The 16,094-nt window shown below is 41.3% G+C and overlaps 1 protein-coding gene across 5 annotated transcripts in view; it reads right to left on the bottom strand.

The window, feature by feature from the left end:
- The window catches only part of LOC134623147 (zinc finger protein 98-like), a 43,067-nt gene extending 27,738 nt beyond the window's left edge, over nucleotides 1-15,329 (bottom strand). For 4 of the 5 annotated variants that reach the window (XM_063468357.1, XM_063468355.1, XM_063468353.1 and 1 more), the window contains exon 1: nucleotides 15,081-15,329. The gene's annotated coding sequence lies outside the window, so the exon portion shown is untranslated. Of the gene's footprint in view, nucleotides 1-7,358; nucleotides 7,409-15,080 lie in introns of those variants that run through there. The other variant, XM_063468354.1, reaches the window with a different exon arrangement.
- Between the last annotated feature and the right edge of the window lie 765 nt (nucleotides 15,330-16,094).

Below are 16,094 nucleotides of genomic sequence, written 5' to 3' on the forward strand. Positions count from 1 at the left end.
TTTTCTATGCAGTGGCCTGCTGGGAGAGTGGATACACGGACAGGGACAGGAGCAGGATTGACAAACTGGTGCAGAGGTCTAACTCCGTGCTGGGATGTCCCCTGGAGTCTGTGGAGGTGGCTGGCAAGAGGAGGATGTTAGTAAAGCTGACATCCATCATGAACAACCCACATCACCCACTGCATGAGTATGTGAGTGGGCTGAGCAGCTCCTTTAGTCAGAGACTGAAACACCCTCAGTGCAGGAAGGAGCGCTTTCGCAGATCATTCATCCCAACAGCAGTTAGACTCTATAACTCCTCAATCACGATGTCATAAGTCACTGGACACTGTGAACATCCACGGTCACCACTTCATGCATAATGGACCTTCCATGTGTATGGACATGTGCAGGTATATATGTATGTATATGTATACATATGTATATTTAGTGTGTACATGAGTGTGTGTACATGTCTATAAATAGGAATAGTAGTGGTACAATAGCTATATCAAGCGATATAGTTTATGTCTTCCATATTTCCAACCATATCCACAATCACATACTGTTTATGCTACCATTGTATATAGTGTATTATCTTACTTTTTTCATTGATTGTACTTATTTGTATTTTTGTATTTCCTTCTGATATCTGTACCTGAGCTGAGGTGAGGCAAAAATTTCCCCGTCGTGGGATCAATAAAGTCTTATCTTATCTTATCGTAAGCCGAAAAAGCGACAATTGTTGAAAATTAGCAATAGCTATAAACTTATGTGCGTTACATCAGTTTCATGTTTTGTACTTGGACTATGTCAAACTGCACTGTCCCTTTTAAATAAATATATTCAAATTCAAATGTGCAGGGGAGGCTTTACTATGACATACACCTGGTTACATGGGAAGAAACTTATAATCTAATAGGACACTAGGGTTGTGTGAAATGTGTGTGGCTGGTGGATGAATGTTTTGGGGATTTATTTGGCAGCTACATTTTTTTTTTTTTACCAAGTGGAACCTGTCAATAGGTTTTTGGTTTGATTTATCAGTTTAAGGAGACGAGTATGCTTTGGCAAGTCCTACAACTAGACTTTTGTATTTTTATATTTTTGTAGTATGTTCTTTTCTTTTTTCTTTTCACGTTTGAAGAGTGCACTGAGAGTTTTGTTTGAGAATCTGCTGTCCGTTAAGCAGGCCTGCATGATTTGAATTAAAAGTGCTATACAACAGTGTTGCTGGAAAATGATCTTAAAGTGAGCTTCTCCACATTACAATAGGGATTGACTGGACTGATAATGGGGACAAATGGTTCACTGACTTGACAGTGATACGCAGATTGCACCTACTCCAAGCAGACAAGGAAAGGGTGGATGTATGTATGCTTTTCCAGAACCAGGAAGATGACAGCGGCATCCTAGGTTCGCATGAGCTTGTGGGCCATGCAGACTTAATCTTGCAGTTGTTAATTTCTGTGTGTTTTTACCAGCGCTGTGTTATTCATGTTGTAGTGCCACATTTCTTTTCTTATAAATCATATCACATTAGTAATTGTAATATTATTTCCTCACTTTAGTGTTCACCAGTTGTATGAGGGCTCGCAAAATCGCTAGCCCGATGTCCAGGGGCTAGCGATTTTTCCAGGGGGAATTAGACGGTCTTAAGTGATCAATTACTTCCTTCAGTGCAGAAAAGGTCAAAGGCTCAAACTGCTGAAAAACAGCCGAGCATTTACAAGGTGGATCTAGGTCTAACACTGAATATAGTGTTCGTAAGGTTGAGATTTTTTTAATGAAGTGATTCAAAAAGTTTTCACAAAGTGCAAAGGAAGCCTCCATAGGAACAGTGGCACAGGGGTTATTCACAGAATTAAAAATATTAAAAAAGAACTTGGGGCTTATAAAAGTTGGTAGAAATTACACCAGATGGGAAAGCAGAGTTTGCAGCTTTAACCGTTTTTTGATATTTTGTTAAGCAGTCACGCAGGATGCCCAAAGACACCTGGAGCTTGTTTTCTTTCCATTTTCTCTCTGCACGTCGACATTCACGTCTGAGAGAAAAATACATTTTTTATTGTTTATTGGCAGACCAAGACTGTGATGATAAAAGGCTTGATTTTCGACATAGTGTTTTTAGTGATGACATTTCAGGCAATATGACATTTTTGTTTATTTGCCGAACATATCTCCAAAAATGCACGTCATTGTTGAGAAACTGCACAGCACAGCACACTGGTTTTGCATGCGTGAGGTCGGGTCCAGGATCCAAGACTACGACAGAAAAGCAATCAGCTGATAATCAATCAGTTTCATGATGGAAGTAGCAACAGGAGAGGGAGGGGGAGAGAAGAAGAGGCAGTCGCTCCATATATCGGTTGTGAAGCTTTCTTTCTTTCTCCGGGACAGCTTTCTTGGAGATAAAATGCTGGTTTCATAGCGATGCCGCAAATGCTCCACCAGACTAGGTCTGGGACAACGCGTCGATGTATTTTACGTCGACGTAAAAAATCTGCGTCCATGCGTCGTCACTTTCAAAAAAAGACATGGCGGCAGCGAGTAGCGGCAACATGATTTAGGCAGGCGCAGTCGACTTAACCTACTCCACCCGAACACGCAGTTCTACAGTATGGGGATATTTTAAATGAAAAGGAAGTGATTCAGTCGTTTGCCGGCTTTGTGAGGTGGAAATAAAAGCACGACGGCTATGCACCAGCACCTCAAACAACGGCTTCTGCAAAGGACAAACCACCGTAAGTTTTCGTAACTTTTTTAATAACGCTGGTTTTTACCCGTTAATCCATCCAGACCCCCCCCCCCCATGAGTGAGACATACACTCACTCATAGACACAGAGTTAAACACCCAACCCTTCATATATGCAAAACTAATTTAAGCTGCTTAGCAGTAACATATAGCAGCTGCTGTTTAGTTGGGTTTTTTTTGTTTTTTGTTTGTGGCCCATGCTGGCAAAATGAGTCGGAATGCGCGCAGGCTGATCATCAGAATCGGCGAAAGACGAAAATGTTAGACAGCGAATTGGACGCAGGAAAAATGTTAACAAGGATAACGCACCACCTGCTAAATGTAGCCGTCGTGGACACTATTACAACATTGTTAAAGTGCTTGCAAAAGCGAAATGACAACAAACTATGGAACGCCAGGACCCTTGATTTGTCAAATTTAATGTCTTTCATCCTATTTGAACGCTGTTTTTATACGTAATGCTTCTCCAGCTTGGTCTTATAGGACGAAGTTATGCCATCTAATGACTAGAAAGTGGTGCACCAGTAAAGGTGCCATAAGCTATGGCTGTTTAAACGTTATTTTTGACGTTATGTTTTGCAGCCATCACGATTGCTGCATATCATATGTTCAACATTGGGGATTATCATTACTTTCTTATTGTTATGCTATGAAAGCACAAGGCATAAGTGCGTGTATGTATGTATGTATGTATGTATGTATGTATGTCAACCAGATCCTCATCAAATTATTTTGATATTATGCTTTCCATATAAATATTTTGTAATTATTCAAATTCATCTGTGTGTGATTCATGATTTCAGGAACAAACAGAAAAGTCTGGAGGACTACTGTCAGAGAAGAAGTACACCATGCACCCCCAGGAGGTGGCTGTACTTACCGAGAGCATCTTATCTATGATTTTAAAAGACATGAGACCACTTGCTGTGGTTGAGGGGTAAGGATTCAAATAAATGCTGACCACTTTCCAAACAGGTTACACTCGTCATTTTACAAGCATGATGGAGAGAAAGTATGAACTTCAGTGGAGAAACTAAGGAATGAACTAAAAAAAGCCACATCCAAAATCTCCCTTACCACTGATGCTTGGACAAGTCTGGTCACAGAGTCCTACTTAGAGGTAACTATACATTTCATTATTTGTTAAAAGACGCCATTGCTGCTGTTTGTATATTATTAATTTTTTGCTATAATTTCCTTTGTTTATATTTTTTGTTAAAAACAGAAGATTGTAGTACAATGTCATTGTGGGTTTTGTGAATGAAGAGCACTTTTTGGCAGAAAGAAAAGTGAATGTTACATTTTGTTTAAAGACACCATTGTTGCTATTTATTTGAAATTTTTTGTTAACTTTTCCTTAATTTTATATATCTTTGCATTCATTTCTTGTTAAATGCTATCTCTATTGTATTGATTGTACGACCTCTACAACTTTATTTTGCTATTTTTTTTATTAAAAGGTCTTCAAATGAAGAAATTTGTGTTTTTCATTGATATACATAAAATTAGTAAATGTGAAATTGCCATACAAGTCAAATAATGGGGGAAAATATTGTCAATCGAATCGAATTGAAAAATTAATCGTTAGATTAATCGATGCATTGAAAAATTAATCACTAGATCCATTGATTAGGAAAATAATCGTTTTGCCCAGCCCTACACCAGACCACCGACAGCTCTTCTACGCCACAGCCGCTCTATCACGTGACGCATGCTGCTCCGACGTGCTATGGTTATGAGTTAGGTTACGCTATATCACAAGTTTTTGTGAAGTGCTTTTGTGATATTTAAAGGATCGGATTCAATTTTGAATTTCTTTTTGATAACCGATTGAGTAATTTAGGTATTGGAATATTGGACCAATACGTAATATCGGTTCTGTCCGTCTCAATCTCAACTGCAGGTGCAGAATAATCCCCTAGTCAGTGGAAAAACATATCTCAGGCAGTCTACCCCTGACATTGAAGTAAGAAGAGGAGGAAGAACGCAGAGAATCACCCAACACGGGAAGAAGAGTGTTTAAAGTAGAGAATGTCAAAAGCTGCTACAACAGAGGTTCTAGTTTTAGTACAGAGAGAAGAAAGAGACACAGTGAAGATGGTTTTGTGGAAGAGCAAAACACACTTAGCCAGATTAGTGTGTTTAGTACGGACTGACACTTGTAGAGCATATTTTAATGGAATAGACGTGGACTACATTGAAGTGGAAACAACAGCTGAATAGTGTGAGTGTAGCCTGAGGCTATGTTAACACTAAACGCGTTTTTGTTTGAAAATGCATCGTTTCTCTCCATTTTGGCATCCGGTGCAAACTGAGACGCAGCAGTTGTTTTGTTTGCTTTCAATTTTGACAGTCCTATCAAAGATTAATATCAGTCTGTACATGCTCCAGATTTCTTGAAATTATTTAACTCTCAATCACTTTAGCAACTTTTTCGTTTTGTGTTACTCACAGCAACAAGTCCACCTCATTGTTAGTCCAAAAAGAGTTTAAAAACTCTGTCCTTTTCCTCAACATTTTGCTGACACATTTCAAAGAGCCGGTGTTCTGGGTATCAATCCTACCTGACATACCATCCTACCTTTGTTTCTGCACATGCGCCAAACCATCCTACATTTGTTAATCTGAGCTACAAGTAGGGCTGTTCGATATAACGATATATATCGGATGACGATATAAAAACGTTTATCGTTTTATTTTACGCTGTCGCTTGTTTTGTGGTGTCGCAAAATAAACTGTTTACGGCAATATTTTTTCACCGTTTTGATGGTCACTGTAGCGGCTATATTAATTTCTTAAAGTTCTCTCTTTTCTCTTATATTTAATATAACCACACTACGATGGATAAGCGCCTGTTTTTGTGCGTTGTGGTCAGCACAACGACGGTAGAACCATCGCGTGTCCGCTTGTGTATGTACCACATAAACCTTTCACAATAAAGCTCAAGATCCTGCTGAGACTTTTCAAAATAAACTGAATCACGAGAAAGAGCAAATTATTTACGGATCAGACAGAAGTAAAAGAGTAAAAAGAGTAAAAGAGCCGCCAGGTGCTAAAATATAAACCTTAGACTCAAACGCTTTTCCCTGCAGCACGCCGTATAATAAATACTCACAAAGAAAACGGCGGCTATTACAACTTATGTCTAAAAATTTATCGTTTCATGCATCGGTTAAAACACTCAACTCCAGCTACATGACGCGCAGATGGAAGCAATTCCCGCAAGTCGAGCTGCCCGAGATTCACAGAATTACAGAAAATGTTAAATTTTTATGATTTATATCGTTATCGGGGCGATAGAATTCTTATATCGGGATATGAGATTTTGGTCATATTGAACAGCCCTAGCCACAAGCATACTTTAAAAGCTAAAATTCAGTGGTGAACCATCCTACCTTTGTCAATAACTGCTAGAAACATACTCTGATGGGTAAAACCAAACCATGATACCTTTGTGAATGTTACCTACAAGTAGAGCTGGGCGATAGAACGATAACGATATGTATTGTGAAATAACTTTTTCTCGATAGAAAAATTAACCTATTGCGATAGGCCTCATCTCTCTTGTCATCTTAAAAAAAAAAAAAAAAGAACAGCCAATCCAAACTAAGTAGCACAGAGCCGAACCAATCACAGCCGCAGCGTCACGTCACGTGACTTGTTACGTACAGCACAAGTGCCAAGGTGCACATGTGTATTTGCTTTTGCAGCCGGGCTGCCCAGGTAATGAAGGAAATGAGTTTGCCGACTAGAGAAAAATCAACCAAGAGCGTGAGCAAAGGGTAGCGAAGAAAAAAAACGATGATGGTTCCAATGCCGGAGAGATTGTCGAACGGAAGGGCCGTAGAAGTTCTGTAGTGTGAAGGTATTTCGGCTATTCCAAGTCTGACAAAAAACAAAGTAGCGCGCACTGTAAATTGTGCATCTACCCTGTTCAACTTATTAAGGGAAAAAAATATTTAAATTAAAACAAGCTCCTAATTATTTCACATTTTACTTGTGAGCAACGGCTCATTTAAATCTTACAAATATAGTTATTTGGCTTATATCGTGATATATATCGTTATCGCCTGAAATGAAAAAAACATATCGTGATATGAAAAAAAATCTTATATCTCCCAGCTCTACCTACAAGCATACTTAATAGGTAAAATTAAGTGGCAAACTGTCATACCAACTTAAATTTGTGCTGGAATTACTCTGTGACAGTAGAAATGTGCATAAACTACTTACGGTAGGACGTTTTGCCAAAGTAGGATGGTTTGTCAGAACACCAGAAAGTTAATAAGCAGCAGACAGAAATGAGGCAGGTCGAATCTTCTTGCGTTTAATGTATGTGTTGTACTGGCACGTAAGCGTTTTCGGCTGTTTCAATCTGGACGTGCAACGCTGTGAACGCTGTGTTAGTGATCTTAATAGAATTTTTGTCATATTAATGTAAATTTTCATCTAATTGAATAAAAGCTATTTGTGTATGATTGTTAGTCCAAAGAGGGAGAGAGGAAGGAGGGGAACGTAAGGAGAAAGTACAAGGTCAGGAAGAACCAGGTAAGAAAACAGACAACTGAGAGGCAAAACAGAAGCTCTTAAACTGACAAAGAGACAAAACCTGATTTTACTCACACAATCTGGAAGTTGTGTTCTCCCTATATTACAGCTGCTATACAGAATCTGCAAAACAAACTGGGTTGAAACATTTTTGACCCTCTTTAACAACATTCCAAAATAACATTATCATTGATTGGAGAGATTAAAATTAATGATATATTTTATGTGGTTCATCCACAACTCTATTAAAACCTCAGCCAGTAATAGGTAGGCCAACTTTTGGACTATCTAGTTGTCTGTATGCTGCTGCAGTACATACATCACATTTGCTCACTATCAGAAAGTGCCAAACGGTTCCCTGGTGGAGTGAGGAGCTGTAAAGAGAAGTAGAGCGCTCTGTTTATATTCTAAAAATGTTTTAAGCTTGTTTCAAAGATTCTGTACTGCAGCTTTAAATGTTTTCCAAAAGCACACGTACACTTATCAGTGTTTCTCAAAATTTTTACAGTGTGTACTGTAATGATAACAGCAAATCCTTATTTGCCTAGTATCATGTTTTATGTTGTTTATACTCCTAGACTGTAGGGGGAGCTAGAGAGCCCAGAGAGAGTTACCTCGGAGTAGACTGTAATGGCGAAGCTTTGTTTACATGTGAACCACAGTTCGATAAAATACCTTCTCTTTAAGTAATGGTGTCATTCTTGAGAACCCACAACAACATAAAGAAATAAGACATGGTGTCAGAAGATGGACTTGAAGAAAGGTAACGGACTACAATATAGCAGTACCGACGGATCAGCTTAGCAGTGAACGTGTAGCTAACTCGCCGAGGGAGAGAAAAAAGAGACCTAGCTACGTGAGCATGGACGGCTTACACCCACCACCGATTCTTCAGTTGACTGGAAATGTGGCTGAAAATTGGAGAAGATTTAAGCAACGTTTCACGTTGTACCTGTCAGCAATTGGACTTGACGAGGCAAGTGATAAAAAGCAAGCGTCAGTGTTTTTGCATGTAGTGGGTGATGAGGCACTGGAAGTCTATAATAACTTCACGTTTCCTGATGGTGACGGAATGAAGCTGAATAAAATAATGGAGAAGTTTGAGGCTTACTGCATACCTAAGAGAAATGTGACATTTGAGAGGCACAGATTCTTCACATGTGTACAGAAGACAGGAGAGACAATAGATCAGTATGTCACAGAGCTGCAGAACAGGAGTAAAACATGTGAATTTGGAGGACTGACAGACTCTTTGATAAAAGACAGACTTGTGTGCGGGATTCCAGATAACAGTCTGAGAGAGAGGCTACTAAGAGAGGAAAATCTTGACCTGAAAAAAGCATTAACACTGTGCAGAGCAGCTGAAACAGTGAGGGCACGAGCTAAAGAACTGCTTAGTGACAGCTGCAGAGTGGATGCTGTGAATAAGAACACACACAGAGTCAAAAAGGAGAGTGCTGCTGCTGCAATGAAACTGCAATTGAAATCGTCAGCAAACAGGGACAGAAAAGAAAAGACTTGTGGTCGCTGCGGAATGCAACATCCTCCTAAAACATGTCCAGCATATGGGAAAAGATGCAATAATTGTAACAAAAATAACCATTATGCTAGGTGTGCAAAGCTCAAACCCCGAAACAGAGTACAGTCCATACTGTGGATGAAGAAGACACAGAGGAACTCTATGTAGCTGCAGTGACAGACAATAAAACAGGTGAAAAGGACTGGATAATGACACTCAAAGTGAATGACACACTCATGAAAGTCAAGCTGGATACTGGAGCTCAAGTGAATGTCATATCAGAAGCACAGTTCAAGAAAATCAGACCTAGACCTAAAATGCATGCAACAAAGGTGAAAGTGAGTGGATACTCTGGTGCAGAAATACCTGTGAAAGGAAAATGCATGGTTAAAGTGACACACAAAGACAAGGAGCACACGCTAACGGTGCGTTCACACCGAACGCGATAGAGGCGGCCAGAGCGTCAGGTTTACATGTAAAGTCAATGGAAAGAGGGTGCTGACACGCGATTGCGCGTCCGGCGAGAATTCTGAAGCAGATTTGCGTCGCGAAAACGCGAAAACGCCTGAAACGCGCGTCAGTGTACCGCGTCTGGCGCGTTTGACTCGCGGAAAAAACCACGCGCGTGAGTTTTTGTGTTGCATTTTGTGCATACGCGTCTTTCGCCTCTACCGCTCGAGTTGGAAAAATTTGAACTCCAGCGTCAAATCGCGCCGCGTCAACCAATCAGGAGCCTGGTGACGTGGCTGTAACCAGGTCAAAGGGGCAGATTCAGCCAAAACCCTTCATTGTTCAATGGAGGGAAGGCTAATCAACACCGTAGCAAACAACCCGGAGCTGTACGACACCAGCTGCTTTGTGTACCGAGACAGGAATATAAAGGACCGAGTTTGGAGGAAGAAATGTGAACAGTTCGGGCAACCTGGTAAGTTCATTCATTTCTCTTTTTACATTTTTCACTGACCCGGGGAAGCCGCACAAAAGCTAGCAAGCCACCGCTATTTTCCCACTGATGTACAAATACCGTTCTGCTTTTATGCATGCTGTCATGTTCAAGCGCTAGCTCGACAGCTGCCATCTAGCAAAGATACCGTCTGGCACAACTTCCTCCCACATCCCTCCCACATTTCCGGTTCACGCGCGTCAAAATATGCAATTTTGAGGCGCGGTGGATTTCTGTTGGACACGCGTCGAGGTGCGAATGTGCAGGCGTCAAATTAGGGGCGTTTGGGGCGTTTTCGCTCGCGCGTATCGCGTTCGGTGTGAACACACCGTAACATTCATTGTGGTGCCGAAGAATGTGCAGCCTATACTAGGGTTACATGCCTGTGAGAGTCTGAACCTAGTGAAAAGAGTGCTCGTCGTGGAAACTGATGATGACATGGACTATAATGAATTGATGAAGGAATATGGTGACCTATTTCAGGGACTTGGTTGCCTTGCTGGAGAACACACAATCAGAGTCAATGAAAGTGTAACACCAGTCATTCATCCATGCCGCAAAGTACCATTTGCTCTACAAAAGCCACTAAAAGCCGAGTTGGACAGGATGGAAAACCTGGAAGTGATTGAAAAGATCGATGAACCAACGGAGTGGGTGAGTTCTCTTGTTATTGTGGAGAAAAAGACTGGCAAGCTCAGAGTTTGCATGGATCCTAGAGATCTGAATAGAGCAATAAAGAGAGAACATTTCAAACTACCTACAAGAGAAGAGATAATGTCACAGTTTGCAAAAGCGAAGTACTTTAGCAAGCTAGACGCTTCATCAGGATTTTGGCAACTGAAGCTGGACGAAGCAAGTTCAAAACTGTGCACGTTCAACAGCCCATTTGGCAGGTACAGATTCCGGCGACTGCCGTTTGGCATTGCTTCAGCACCAGAAGTGTATCACAAGACAATACACATGATCTATGAACACCTGGAAGGAGTCGACACGTCAATGGATGACATCATTGTGTGGGGTAGCACAAAAGCTGAACATGACATGAGACTGAGAAATGTTCTTGAGGCAACCAGAAAAGCCAATCTGAAGCTGAACAAAGAGAAATGTCAGCTTGGGGCAAAGGAACTGACATTCGTTGGAGATATCCTGAGCAGTGAAGGCATCAGACCAGATCCTCAAAAGGTGTCTGCAATTGAAAACATGCCGAGGCCGCAATGCAAGAAAGATGTGCAGAGATTTAATGGCATGATAAACTACATGGGAAAATTCATACCCAATCTCTCAGAAAAAATGGCGCCACTGAGACAGCTAACTGAAAAGAGAATCGAATGGGAGTGAAATCATGAACATGAGAAAGCATGGCGTGACTTGAAAGATCTGCTTACAAAGGAACCAGTTCTGAAGTTCTATGATCCAATGAGACCCATTAAGATCTCATCAGATGCATCACAGAGTGGGCTTGGAGCTGTTCTTCTGCAGAAGTATGATGAGTGGCAGCCTGTTGCATATGCATCGCGATCCATGACAGACGCAGAGACAAGATATGCACAGATTGAAAAAGAACTGCTCAGCATAGCATACGCCTGTGAGAGATTTCACCAGTTTGTGTCTGGGCAGGCCATCAGTGCTGAAACTGACCACAAGCCACTGATAGCATTGTTCAAAAAACCACTAAATGACTGTCCGCTGAGAATCCAAAAAATGATGATCCGGCTGCAACGTTACACGCTTAACGTGATGTACACACCTGGCAAGCTGATGTACACAGCTGACACATTATCCAGAGCTGTTGATCCGAATGAGCCAGCAAACACCAAGATGGATGATGATGTAAGAGCATATGTGAGCATGGTCACAAGTGCACTTCCTGTTGCAGAAGGGAAGATGGAGCTCATAAGAACGGAGACAAGCAAAGATGGAACGTTACAAGCACTATGTAAAACCATCATAGATGGATGGCCCAGCTGTAAGCAAAGCTGCTCACCTGTTATTCAAGAGTATTGGAACTGCAGAGCAGAACTGTCTGTAGTGGATGATGTGGTGTTCAAGGGAAGTAAAATTGTCATCCCAAAGAGCCTGCGGGGAGAGATGCTCAAAAAGATACACGCAGGGCATCTAGGCATGGAAAAATGTAAAAGGAGAGCACGTGAGGTGATGTACTGGCCACGGATTAATCAGGATGTGACAAATGAAGTGTCGAACTGTTCAACATGTCTGATATATCATACAAGCAATCCTGCTGAGCCACTAAAGCCACACCCAGTGCCAGACCGACCATATCAGAAAGTGGGGGCTGACCTCTTTGTGTCTGGAGGATAGGACTATATTGTGGTCACAGACTACTACTCTTTGTATCCGGAAGTATGTAGACTGCAAACAACAACAGCAGAGGCTGTAATCACCTCTATGAAAGCCATATTTGCACGACACGGTGTGCCAAGTGAAGTGTTCACAGACAATGGACCACAATTCTCCAATATGAGGTTTGGACAGTTTGCCAAAGAATGGGACTTTGTTCACACAACATCAAGCCCGCACTACCCACAATCTAATGGACTAGTGGAAAAGTCCGTTCAAACAGTGAAGAGGCTGATGAGTAGGCGAGAGACAGTGGTGCTGACTTCTACCAAAGCCTGCTAGTATATCGCACAACGCCACTTGAGTGTGGTATGTCACCAGCACAGCTTCTTATGGGACGACACCTGAGATCAAACCTGCCCATTCAGGATAATCTGCTTAAAACAAGTGAGGGAAACAGCGTGAAGAGGTTTAAGGAAAAACAAAAAGCAAAGCAGAAGTTCTATTATGATAGAGGAACAAAGAACTTGCCTGAACTGCATGCTGGGGATCAAGTGAAATTCAAAGACAAAACCAGCACATGGGCACAGAAAGCGACAGTTCTATGGAATGATCAACCACGATCATACACCGTTCAGACAGAGGATGGAGCTATACTGAGAAGAAATCGCCGAGATCTTCTTAAGGGACCAGTAGTAGTGGAGCAGAGGTTGGAGGCTGCTGAACAACACCAACACGCTCATGAGACACTATCACCTGAAACACCTACACATACACAAGACCAAACACTGAGAAGATCTGTAAGACAAGTGAAGCCACCTATGAGACTGATTGAACAGATGTAATGTGTTGACATGTTGTTTGGAAGATGATGTCATAGTATCTATGCAAGTTGCACTATGTTTGGTTACTAATGTTGAATGGACCAGAATTGTTGAAAACTAGTTGTGTTGTTAACATTACTTTGACAAAGCCTGGTTTAACAAGTAGAAAACAAATAGAGACTGTTTGTTTGTGAAAGTAGGTATGTTATGTTATTGTAAAAAAAAAAGAAAAAAAAAGGAAGATGTACCGTAATTGTCAGGCTATAAGCTGCTACTTTTTGCACAAGCTTTGAACCCTGCGGCTTTTAGTCAGGTGTGGCTTTTCTATGGATTGTCCATGATTTTTGTGACATCGTAAGAGGATTTGTTTTGTTTGTTCCGCTGTTTTGCGGCACTACGTTGCTTGGCGGAAGGGCATGTGATCAGACACACAGTATCGGGGTTCAAGAGTGGTATGTTGGTCACATGTCCATCCGCCAGGCAACATAGTGCCGTACGAAGTAGCGCGAAAAACAAACTTCAAAGTAGCGCTACGCGTTCAGTGGGAGGCGTGGATGACGAGCGGCGATAAACTTGCGAAAAGCAAGTTTTGCTCAACTCCACCAGTGGATTCTGACAGCGTGGAAAAGTGTGAAAACATCCACGATCACCAACGGATTTCGAAGGGCTGGACTGCTGCATGGTGGAGAGGAGGACACCGCCACGGCCCTTCTGAGGGTGTTCGACTCCGACACTGACAACGAGGATTTGTTTGGTTTGAAAGTGACAATGAAGGAAAGAAGCTGAGAGTGGATGACGTAGCCATCCTGAGCCTGTTCGTATCCGACACTGGAGAAGAGGACTTTGGTGGTTTTAGTGCGCAGGAAGATGGTGGTGAATGACTGACTTTTCTTCTTGTTAAAGCCGTGTCACTGCACCTGAGCCTAAAAGGTTGGCTGAATCTATTTTTCTGGTGTGCTGTAGGTTATTGTTATTTACTACATTTGTTACTCATTTATGAAGCACAGTACATGTTTCGTACTTGTAATTACCAGTACTTGTACATATACCTAAAAAGTTATGCAAATATGTACCCCTAATTTGTTTTTCAAAATATTAATAAAAGGGATGTGTCTCCAAACAGCCATCTCTTTCCTGACAATTCCCTTTGTGCATATTCTCTTACATATGATAAATCAACATTGAAACACCTGCGGCTTTTAGTCAGGTGCGGCTAATGTATGTACAAAACAGGATTTTCCCCCGATTTTAGCTTGTGCGGCTAATATTCAGGTGCGCTTTGTAGTCCGGGAAATACGGTAATGATAACAGCAAATCCTTATTTGCCTAGTATCATGTTTTATGTTGTTTATACTCCTAGACTGTAGGGGGAGCTAGAGAGCCCAGAGAGAGTTACCTCGGAGTAGACTGTAATGGCGAAGCTTTGTTTACATGTGAACCACAGTTCGATAAAATACCTTCTCTTTAAGTAATGGTGTCATTCTTGAGAACCCACAACAACATAAAGAAATAAGACATGTACCACCTGATGAAAATGTCAAGCTCTCCTAAGTACCACTATGAAAGCATGAAACTCATAAATCTTACAACACAAAATTATTATTCAATTAGTAAAATTAGTATCCGCAGTAAAGATTTTTTCATACATTGTATACATTCTACCACAGGCAAAGTTGCCTCCATTTTTATAGCTTTTATTCATATTTTGTAATAATTTATTCTGTTTTGGGAGTGTTTTTTAATGGTCTGATCCTAGAACCGCCCCTGGCTGGGAGTAAATAAAATACAGATGCATCTGGAGATCATCCTATGAAGTCCTATTCTAAAGGCTGATCTGAGGAGCATTCCTCACACACACCTTTATAGCATGAGGGGGACGGGCGGCGCAGGTAGCCCTTTGGCACCCCTGCTCTGTAGGCTTCCGCTACTCTCTCTCTATTAGTCACCCTGGGGTTGCCCTCCCCCAGGCTTGTACCTCTGGCTTCCTTCCCTGGGGGTTGGCTGTTCTCCTGCCCTGCACCCTTTTGTTCATATTCAAAGACTATTTTTCTGTATGTATTCTTACCCTCTAGCAACCGCCATAATATAATGTTGCAAGCAATCACGAACTCTACAGTCTGTCTAACTCCAGTGTATACCAAGCAATCTATTATTCTCAACAGAGATAAACTCAACATAAACTGAACCCACATTAAAGTTAGCTCGGTGCTTACCTTTAGATGAGCCCACAAACAGAGAGAAACTCCGCGATGAAGCTGGAAGTCTTTCCAAACAGATCAGGGAGCAGAGACCCACGTGGTTCACGCTGATCTCAGCTTCAATCCAGGAGACAAGGGTGTGCAGATCGATGCAGATATCGATCCAAACATTGGTAGTGGTATATGTTCCTGTAAGTTCACTACTTTACTCCTGTTTCATGAAAAAGCAGCTCTCTCTGCTCGACTCCTCTCCTGCACACACACTTTGCTCCGCCCCCTTTTACCGACTCTGCTGTGATTTGTGGCTGTGCGGTCATGTGACTCAACGTATCCACGTGGGTCAAAATTAGCGCCTATCTCCTTAAACGTCATCGTGGGATGGAGAATTGCTAAGTACTCAGGGAAAGAGAGGATCGGTGCTGAGAATTGGAACAGCCTTTTTTTAGTAGTGCACACAGCTAACTAGTGTTACTGTGTTAGATGCCTGAATGTTGCTCATGGTCTGATGGGAAATAATGTTTTCTATTCTTTAGCACATCGAACATTAAGCCGTTCACAGAGTTCAGGTTTAAAGGATGAAATCGTTTGTACTGATGCATGTCTCCTCTGGATAAATCTGTTCAATGACAAAAAGAGTGAGGTGATGGTTTTTGGTCGCTGTAAATGTGTATTTAGATGCCAGCTGATGACTGTCCCTTAATGTAATCAGAACTGAGCAAAAACTTAGAGGAGATTGTGCTGTGGAACAATCTGCCTTTTGAGATAAGACAGGCCTCTCCTGTTTGTTTGTTATTATTTGATTCTATGCTGTTTTATCTTGTTTTAAATATAGGGCTGTTTTAATTTTGATGTTTGTTTGTTTTTTACCATTTTGTTTTATTCTATTGGTCCTGTGCTGGGTATTTTAAAGTGCTTTATGAATAAAGATGGTTTGGATTGGATAAAATTAAATACATCTTGTTCTCTTAGAATTTACTGTTGTGATCCAGTGTAACTCTTTTTCTTTGTCTCAACAGGACCTGGAAAAAT

Source organism: Pelmatolapia mariae, unplaced genomic scaffold (genome assembly GCF_036321145.2).
Source record: "Pelmatolapia mariae isolate MD_Pm_ZW unplaced genomic scaffold, Pm_UMD_F_2 NODE_ptg000435l+_length_58194_cov_1, whole genome shotgun sequence".
Taxonomy (NCBI): domain Eukaryota; kingdom Metazoa; phylum Chordata; class Actinopteri; order Cichliformes; family Cichlidae; genus Pelmatolapia; species Pelmatolapia mariae.